A 9,153-nucleotide genomic window follows, 5' to 3' on the forward strand; every position below is an offset into this window, starting at 1 on the left:
AGAAAAAGGAGTGTATGTCAAACCAAGCATGAGAAAGAGAATTTAAAAGTGGTGCTGGATGAGACTATTAAATCCAGAAAGATTTCTTACATCATAGTTATTGGCTTTTTGAAATTAAATCGGAGTCACTCTCAAGAAACAATGGATGTCGCACCTTGGCAGTTTATAAAGCTAGCCGGGATTAAGGAAACTCTCTTATGTCGTTTGTTGACTTTCAGGGGGAGGGGGAAAGGGGGAGTTCATGAATATGAATTCTGTTGACTATGAAGAACAGCATAATCTGTGATGCACATATATGTCATTACACTCTCCACAACTGTATTTAAAGAATTGTATTTATTATAAGCTGTACAGTCAGCCACTGGAAACAATGAAAGTAAGTTGACTTCTCTGTACAATTCTTTGCTGTGTACTGACTGTGGCTAGTGAAAATAGTATTTCATGCCCCACAGTCCTAGGCTCTACTCTACAAATCTCGGTATTGATTTTATGTAGCTTTGATATATTGTGGCTTCGTCCAAAAAAAACACACAACCCAATATGGTGAAGCGCTGAAATTTGTTTGCTAGACCTCCTCACAGAACTACAATTCCCAGGGTTCCTTGGGAAGAGGAAATTACTTTTAAGCCCGTTTAGCTGGGCATTGTGGATATGTCCCAAGTGGCACAGGCATTAATGTTTCTCATGCATTACAGTAATTGCTTGTTCAGCTGCAAAGTACAAACAGAAGAGTGTAGGTGGGGAACATACAGTAGGTGAAGGGAGTTGTATTGTCTCTTACCTCCTTCTTATAGGCCCCTGAGAGGTTTGCCTGAAGATTGCTCCTCAGTGAAGCAGCTTGGAGCTGAACGAAGCAATTTGGAAAGCCAGACGGCAAACCTGCAATGCTTTCTTCTAGAGTTGCCCCTTGTGCATTGCATCTGACTTTGTGGTACCATAGCATTGCAATTCCAGCCTCAGTGCTGCAGGGATAAATCACACATACACATCCCTGCCAAGCCTAAAACGTATGGACATGGTTTGGTGAAGAGATGTCTCTGAATCAGTGCTGGCACCAAGTCGCTGGGAGTCCTGGACACCTCTTGCCCCCCCATGCCGTATTCTTACTGCTACTCGCACTGAGGGTTCCAGGGGAGCCTGTCAGGTGGGCTGTCTGATGCACTTGGAATCTCCGTCCATGCCCAACTTCTGATGTCACAAGCTCTGCTCCACGACAGCAATGGGAGTGGTGATTTTCCAGGTGTCATTACTGAAATGGTATGTAATGTTGACATTCCTTCCTTACAGGAGCATCCCTGACTGGTAAGATCATGCGATTCTTGGAGCAATTATTATATGTAAAATGAGCTGAGTGAGTGTTGCCCTTTGGGCTCATCCTGGTGCTGCCCTGGTTCTTTATTTGTATTCATATATTACTTATATTTCATCACTTTTAATGATGGGTGCTTTATGTAGATTGAACTGATTTTTGAGAGACCCATGGAGAGTGTTCTTTGGACTGAAAGGAAGGGACTTTTCAAATAACATTGCACTAAGGATAGGAGATTTCAAAAATTAGTTAATAATAGAGATGCTGAAGGTCATTGGAGGGAAGCAGAGGAGTGAGCCATGCTTTCACTCTCAGGGAGACTCTGGTCCTTCACAACTTTACTTTTGACTTAGGGCCCAATCCAGAGCAGTGCACACCAGCTCACTGCTGGTGCGCACTGTCTCAAATGTACTGTAAGGCACATTTGCGGGCATTAGTGCCAGCCCAGTGCCGATGCTGGCCTGGTGTGAACCCATGCTGGGACAGTGCTGGTCAGAGGCCAGCAGTCCACCGCTCGCTCAGATCACTGGGTGGTGGAGAGGTAAGTGGGGGGGGGGAAGATGGGGAGGAGGTATTCCGGGGTGGGTGGAGGGTGAGAGAAGGTGTGGCGGGGGAGGGAGGGGGTGGGACTGGTGGAGCTCAGCTGCACTGGATTCAGAGCCCCATGTCAGGCCTTGCAGCCCAACACGAGGCGTCCTTACTCTGCGCCTGCTAAATAGCTGATGCAGAGTCAAGTAACCCCATTGAGGGGCTACTTAACTTACTCAGGGGAAAAGGACAAATGTCCCCTTCCTCCGAGGAGCCACTGCCGACTGCCCAGTGCGTTCAGGATACCATGGCAGCCCCATGCTCCGGGCAGCTCAGAATTGGGCTATTACTGTGTTCCCTAAGGGACTTACGGCATCATCATTGGCATCCTTCAGTCTCGGAAGACTATGGTATCACGCTATGAAAAGTGGTTCTGGAACAGCGTCTAGTGTGGCTGAAAAGGCCTATTCGGGAGTGACAATCCCTTCCACACTGGGAGCAAGTGTAGTCTGTCCCTGGTGTGTCTCCCTGGCTACGGGCCTTCCTTCTTTGCCTCTTTGCCTCAGTCTGTTGGGCGTCAGCCTTCTGCATATTATGCCTTGGGGGGAAGAGTCAAGACACTATGGAGCGAAATTCCATTTTGGATCTTACATTGCAAAAATAGAAGGCATGAGTTGTTTGTCTTTCTTGTCACTCCAGAAAATGTGGATGTCCAGACCCCATGTAAGATATTGCCACAAGCTGTTGTTTAACAGATGTTTATATGCCTACACAGAATAAACAAGGTAAAATAGAAGCAGGAGAAATAGCCGAAAAGATTGTTTGTTGTAGCTAAAAAGCCAAACAAATTAGAGTAATAAAACATTTGCTAATCCATTAATTTTTGTTTGGTTTTGTTCCATGCAAACAACTAGATGTTGTTTTGGCAATGGTGTGATTCCAAGCCCACGTTTGTCAAGATAATTTTTATTATAATTGTTAATATTTATATACTGCTTTTCATCGTCGTCATCAACAACAACAACAAACTTTACAAAGGAGTTTACGTAGCAAAATAAATGAGAAAATGGTTTCTTGTTACAAAAGTTTTCACAATCTTAAAAAACGATTTTCGGAAGACAGCCAGGGGAAAATATGGAGTTGTTGCTCTTGGGACACTTGTTCTTCTCATGCAAAGTGCAGTATAAGAGAACTACCATTTAAAAGGTATCTTTTACCCTAGTTAGATAACAGGCATGATGATTCTCCTATAGGGGGAATATGTGGGTGGTTGCTTAACCCTTCCCATGCCTGCTGGTTATTTGTTTGAAAATACCCCATCTCCAGCTGCTTTCCACTCATCTATGCTGCAATTCTATATACACACATTGTAAGCCCAGCTGAACACAGTGGGACCTACAAACTTCTGTGTAAACATGTATAGGTTGTGCTGCTAGTCTGATTTTGAAAATCAATTGAAATCAGGCCAAGAAGGGCATTTGTAGCAAAGAACCAGCTAGTAGGGAAAGGGTTAAGTACCCTGTCTAGTCCTTAAAACTCACTGGGGAAAAACTTCTTTTCATTTTGAAGGTTTCATTTGTTGTAAACACTGTTAATGTGGGTTAGAAAACAGAAAAGACTACATTTCAAGTCAAATGTCTATGTGGCAATGTGAATTTTGCATCTATCTTACAGATGGCAGAAATGCAAAATAAATAAATTAAGCATCACTTGTGTTCAACAGCAGGAGCAGTAGTAATCTCTACTCATCCACAGGAGGATTTGGGAGTTTCTTTTTTAGAGAAGGAAACTGCCTTTTCAACTTCTCCTCAGTCTTAATTCTACCTCTCTGTTTGGCTAGCTCCACTGGAAAACAGAACAAATTATAATGGAAAGAAAACAGATCTTTTGGCAGCAGATCATTGCTACATGTTCAGAAATAGAATAACGCATTTCAAGTGAATGTTTTTAAGAGATCAAACACTGAATTGCTTTAGTGCTGTAACGAATAATATCTAGGGATAAACATACTTAAATGTCTTTTCTTTTTTGGTGGGTAAGATAGTCATTCTTATTGCATGAATTTATCACAAATTGAGACTAAACCAAAGATTAACAACTGGGTCCAATAACCACTTAAAGCAGAATTCATGGACTTTGCTGGACTCCAGGTTGAACGGGTGGTAGGATGGTAGACAGCACAATCCTGAGCTGCCTGTCACCCGGAGGAACAGCGGCATCAAAATGGCTGTTGCTGCATCCAGTGCTCACCGGCAGCCACTGGCAGAGGAAGGGGACATTCATCCCCTTCCCTGGGTAAGGGAGGAGGCCCCACAATGGGGCTCCTCAAGTCTGCGCTGGCTGAGTCACACAGTAGTGTGGCTCCAAGTCAGGCTGGGAGGCCTGAAGTGGAGTTCTGGATCCAGCAGAGCAGAGATCCACTGGTCCAGCCCCTCCCTCCCCAGCTCCAGAATGCCCTGCCCCCACTCACCTTTCCACGCCCAGAGCAAGGGACAAGCTCTGGCATGCGACAGGCCTCTGGCCGGCACTGATTCAGTGCATACTGGTGCAGAGCCAGTGCTGAGTCTCGCAGGTGTGCCTTATGGCACATTTGCAACAGTGCTGGCAGAGGGCATGCCCATTTAAGGACATGGAAGAACATAAGAACATTGTTGTCACTGCTGCTCTGAATGTCTCTGACGGTGACTGGGAGGAGCTGCTTATGTGGGGGGTTGTGGTGCCTGAGGTACTTACTTTGTCACCTCCCCCCCCCCCATGTTTGGCAACCTTCAGTCTTGAAAGACTATGGCATAAGCCTACAGCACCCAGTATTCCCAGGCGGTCTCCCATCCAAGTACTAACCAGGCCTGGCCCTGCTTAGCTTCCAAGATCAGACGAGATTGGGCATGTGCAGGGTAACAGTTGCCTCCATGGCTATGGTACTATAAGGGTCTTGACAGTCCAGTGCTTAGAGCTCCTGAAAAGCAAAGAACGAATGTGTGTCTGAAGATCATGAGAAATGTATCTTTCCTGGAGAGCAAGTCAAACTATTCAGTGTTGTGGTTTTTCCTCCAAACTTTACCTTTTATGTTATGCTTTGAAAAAGTTTAAGCATCACTTTGTGTGTGACTGTGGCAAATATAAATTTGGGGCCACAGGAGGGCAGCAAATATCTTGATCTCGGAGAGGAATTAGGTGGGTTTAATGTGGAAGCAACAGCCATTATATTCTTCAATAGCATAACTTCTGTCTTTTTTTTTTGGCAGAATGACATTAGTGAATGTCTGATGAAATAATTTGTGGATTTCAAACAAAATGCACTCTTTTTGTCTTTGTGTTGAGTTCTTTTGTCAAAGTTGTCAAGGTATGAGTGTTTGTTGATGAATATACACGCATATGTGTATGGAAAGGAGACTGGAAGATGGGCTTGGACTATCCACAGACAATGTAAAACATTAGGGCACAAGGATTCTTGTCAAACCTGAGGGCTTCTAGCAGCCCTTGTCAAACATGAATTACTTGACTAATACTTCCCCATTATATGTGCTGACTCCATTCACTCTGATGCTGCCAATTTTAGCTAGCTCTGCAAGCTTCACTGGAATGAAAACGTTCCAAGAATGAGAATGTTTCTCCACTGTACATATTGTCATGGACAAGTCATCATGTACTGGTTGTGACTTTAAAGCTCCATATAAGCTGGACCCAGGTTATCTTAAGACTGCCTATGCCCGTATGAATCTATTTGTATCTCAAGCCCTTCACTCTGGCCAGCTGCTTACTCCAAATTGGTTGGTAGGGACCATGGACAGATTCTTTGCAGGGGTAGCAGCACAACTGAAGTTCTGTCCCTGTGGAAACATATCAGGCCACCATCTGAGCTGACTTTAAAGCAGTGGCATAGCGAAGGGGGTGCAGGGGATAGCAACTGCACCAGGCAACAAGCTTTAGGGGGGCAATAAACTGAGCTTGACACTAGTGGCCAAAATTATGAAAACCTTGGTAATAATACCTGAATAATGAAATACTGAAAACCTGAATAATACCATCATGTCATATATCACTGGAAAAGTAATTTAATGCAGAATGCAGTGAAATGAAATATCTGTATTCTATCAAAAGTTATGGCAAACTAACCAGAAAATGAAAACAACTCTTATGGAACAAAAAGTTCCTTAACTCAAAACAGACCTATGAGACTGATTGTTCTGAGACCCAATGAGATGTTATTATGATTATGATACAGCCTGGAACCATTAAGGTGTCAATATGAGTCAGCTCTCATTTCTATGTATTATAATTCACTTATCCCTGCTAACTGGGTAAAGAGACACTTTTTAAAGTGATGCTCCTCTTATATTTAGCAGGGGGAGAATAACCTTCTCTCTTCACCCCAGCACAGTGTCTCTAACCAATAGGGGGCACACTTTTTATTTATTTACTCACAGCCCAATCCTGAGCTGCCCGCAGCGCCCAGGCTCAGCGGGTCCGAGGAGGGCAGCTGCCGAATCCTGTGCCTCCCACGCTACCACGGGAGGCACCTTGGGAGAAGGGGATGTTCGTTCCCTTCTCCCGAGTAAGGTAAGCAGCCCCACAATGGGGCTACTCTCTTTAGTGCCGACCAAAAGGTCGGCACTAAAGTAAAGGCCCTCGTGTAGGGCGTGCAGCCCTGCACGAGTGCCCTGGATCCTGCGGAGCACAGCTCCACGGATCTGCTAGCACTGGCAGGAGCCCAGCAGTGAGCCCTGCAAATGTGCCTTATGGCACGTTTGCAACTGTGGTCCGCAGCATGGAGCCGTGCCACGGACCACAGGATTGGGCTCTCAGAGCCCAAACCTGAGCTCGACACGCTGGCTTACTGCCGTTACACACTTTTTGCCTTACGACACATTTGCAACACTTACTGCTGGGTGAAAGCCCGTGCTAGCCCAGTGCTGGTCGTGCCGGGGGAGGAGAGCAGGGAGGGAGGGGGGTCTGGTGGAGCGGAGCTCCACTGGATTCAGAACGTTCGTGTTGGGCTTGGCGCTCAACACAAACGCTCTTACTCCACTGCCTGCCTTTTGGTAGGCGATGAATCGAGTAGCCTCATTGCGGGGCTACTTCCCTTACCCGGGAGAAGGGGATGAAAGTCCCTTCTCCCAAGGTGCCACCCGCAGCTGCTATTGGCATGGAGGATGCGGCAGCAGCCGTTTTTGGTGCCACTGCAGCCGCGTGCCATGGAAGCTCAGGATTGCGCAACCCATTAATTAAATTTGATTTTGTTGTGAGGGAGGGCTACAAAATCTTTGACTCTAGATAGTAGTCATGCCTCAGCTATGCCACTGGCTGGGGAGAGGTGGCAGAGCAAGTGGGTGGTGAGCTGGGGTGGAAGGAGGTGGGTTTCCCCTGATTTTCACTTTTTAAAAAACCCAGGCATGACATCACTTCCAGTTGTGACATCACTTCTGGGGCATCATTTTGAGCTCAGCACTGAGCCTCAGGATCATTAGCTATGCCACTGCTTTAAAGGAGCTTTCAAGGTGTTTTTTTCCAGTTTGCTTGGTTTGCAGTAACTGATTCATCAGTTCTGTACTGGTTTTAATGGAACTGTTGTATCTCTTTATATGTGCTTGCTGTGTTTTTAGATTTTAGTTTTAGTTTCTTGCTTTAACACCTGACAGCAGTGGTGCCCAAACATTTTCAACTGGTGATTTCCTTGACCTACTGGGCAATTGGCTGCGGCTCCCAATTAGGGCTACAATCTTATACATTATATCGGGTGGTGGGATTTTCATGGAGATTCAGCAGCTCCCCTGGGTTGGTTTCCACGGTTCCCCAGGGAGCCACAGCTCACAGTTTGGGAACCACTGGCTTACAGTCTTAGCTGTTCTTCACCATCTCATGAAAAGTTTACAGTGCTTTGAAAAGGCAAGGTACAAATATGCAAAATAACATAAAAGTGCTTCTGCAAGACCAATGTGCCAAAGAGCCTTGAGGTCCCATATGGGCATGATCTTTCTCAAGTGGGAGACATTTGCAAGAGCATGCGTGTAGTAGTGCCTTACTCTGATCAATGCTACATAGTGCCACTGTCCACCTGACACTAAGTACACCTGGGGTGGAGAGTTTCTAGGCCAGTATTAGCTCTTGTCCAGAATGAAATGTGATGGCACAGAAACTTTCTGCTTCGGGTGGTAGAATGACCTGGAGAGTGGCTGAACACAGCACTGCAGGGCTCCACACAGAAGCCGTTTCCAATGCCTCCTCATGATTGAAGAACATGAAAATCAACCCGTAGACTTGAATACTTAGGGAAGCAGAACAGAGGCAAAATATATTTTTTTATATCATAACAGAAACGCTCTTTTCTGTTATACAGAATTTCAAAGCTCTTTCTTTACCGATGCTGACAAATGCAGCCTCAAAACGCCCTCGAGATGTGGGGAAGTGTAATGCTTCACAGATGGAAGAGCAGCCACAGAGGTATTGCATGTCAGATTTTCAGAAGTGGAGGTAGACCTGATGGCTTAGTTCTAATTGTCTAAGATGAGGTGGGCGGCTGCAGCCTTGTTTGCTGCTGAGCTCTCGTTCAGCTGGAAAGGCGGAAAACGTCAGTTGAAAGCATCTCTGCAAAATCAATAACAGGACTTGGCTCCTGCGAAACGCAGCTCTCCGGGTGTGGCTGCTGCTATTTTCCCCACTGCGTGGTCCTCTCCCTCCCATGCAGAGCCAGGGTCACACCCGGAGCTTCCGCATTCATCAGCCTTTGGTACAACAATACTGCAGGCTCCTCTTTCACTGGCATTGTTACACATTCCTTCTGCGTGGCGGCCACATCCGGAGCACATGTGCACAGCCACCCAAACAATCCACAAACTACTTAAACTGCAGTGCCTGCTTGTTGAGCCTAATATAGTTCCAGTTGGTTTTGCTATGGACTTCCTAGAGCTAAATTGACGTACGTTCAGTAACCCCAGCTTTGCTGAGTCACAGAGATGGCTTCCAAGCAAGAAACATGACCCTCAGTGTGATCTCAATCCTATGCTTCTATTATAGTCCCTCCTATCATTTATACTGGAAACAAACTTCCTAGTATCTATACATAGTGACAGAATCTTTTCTCTATTATTATGGATATTCCACTTAAGGGGCAATCCAAACTGGCTGCTGAGCTGGCACACCTTTGCGCCTACTGGAGAGCCAACTGGGCTGGTGCGAAGGCCCACACCAGCTCAGCCAGGCAGGATCCCGACCCTTCACTGGGATGGGAAGGGTTCCATACCCCTTACCCATGTACCCTTTGCAGTTTAAATTAGTTCTCCACCCCAGACTTCATGTGTGTTTAAACTCAGGACAGT

The 9,153-nt window shown here is 45.9% G+C and overlaps 1 pseudogene; it reads right to left on the reverse strand.

Annotated features, from left to right (window-relative positions):
* Nucleotides 1-4,629: 4,629 nt before the first annotated feature.
* Nucleotides 4,630-4,743, reverse strand: LOC136646526 (5S ribosomal RNA; annotated as a pseudogene).
* Between the last annotated feature and the right edge of the window lie 4,410 nt (nucleotides 4,744-9,153).

The sequence above is a fragment of the Tiliqua scincoides genome, chromosome 3 (assembly GCF_035046505.1).
Source record: "Tiliqua scincoides isolate rTilSci1 chromosome 3, rTilSci1.hap2, whole genome shotgun sequence".
In the NCBI taxonomy this organism is placed as follows: Eukaryota; Metazoa; Chordata; class Lepidosauria; order Squamata; family Scincidae; genus Tiliqua; species Tiliqua scincoides.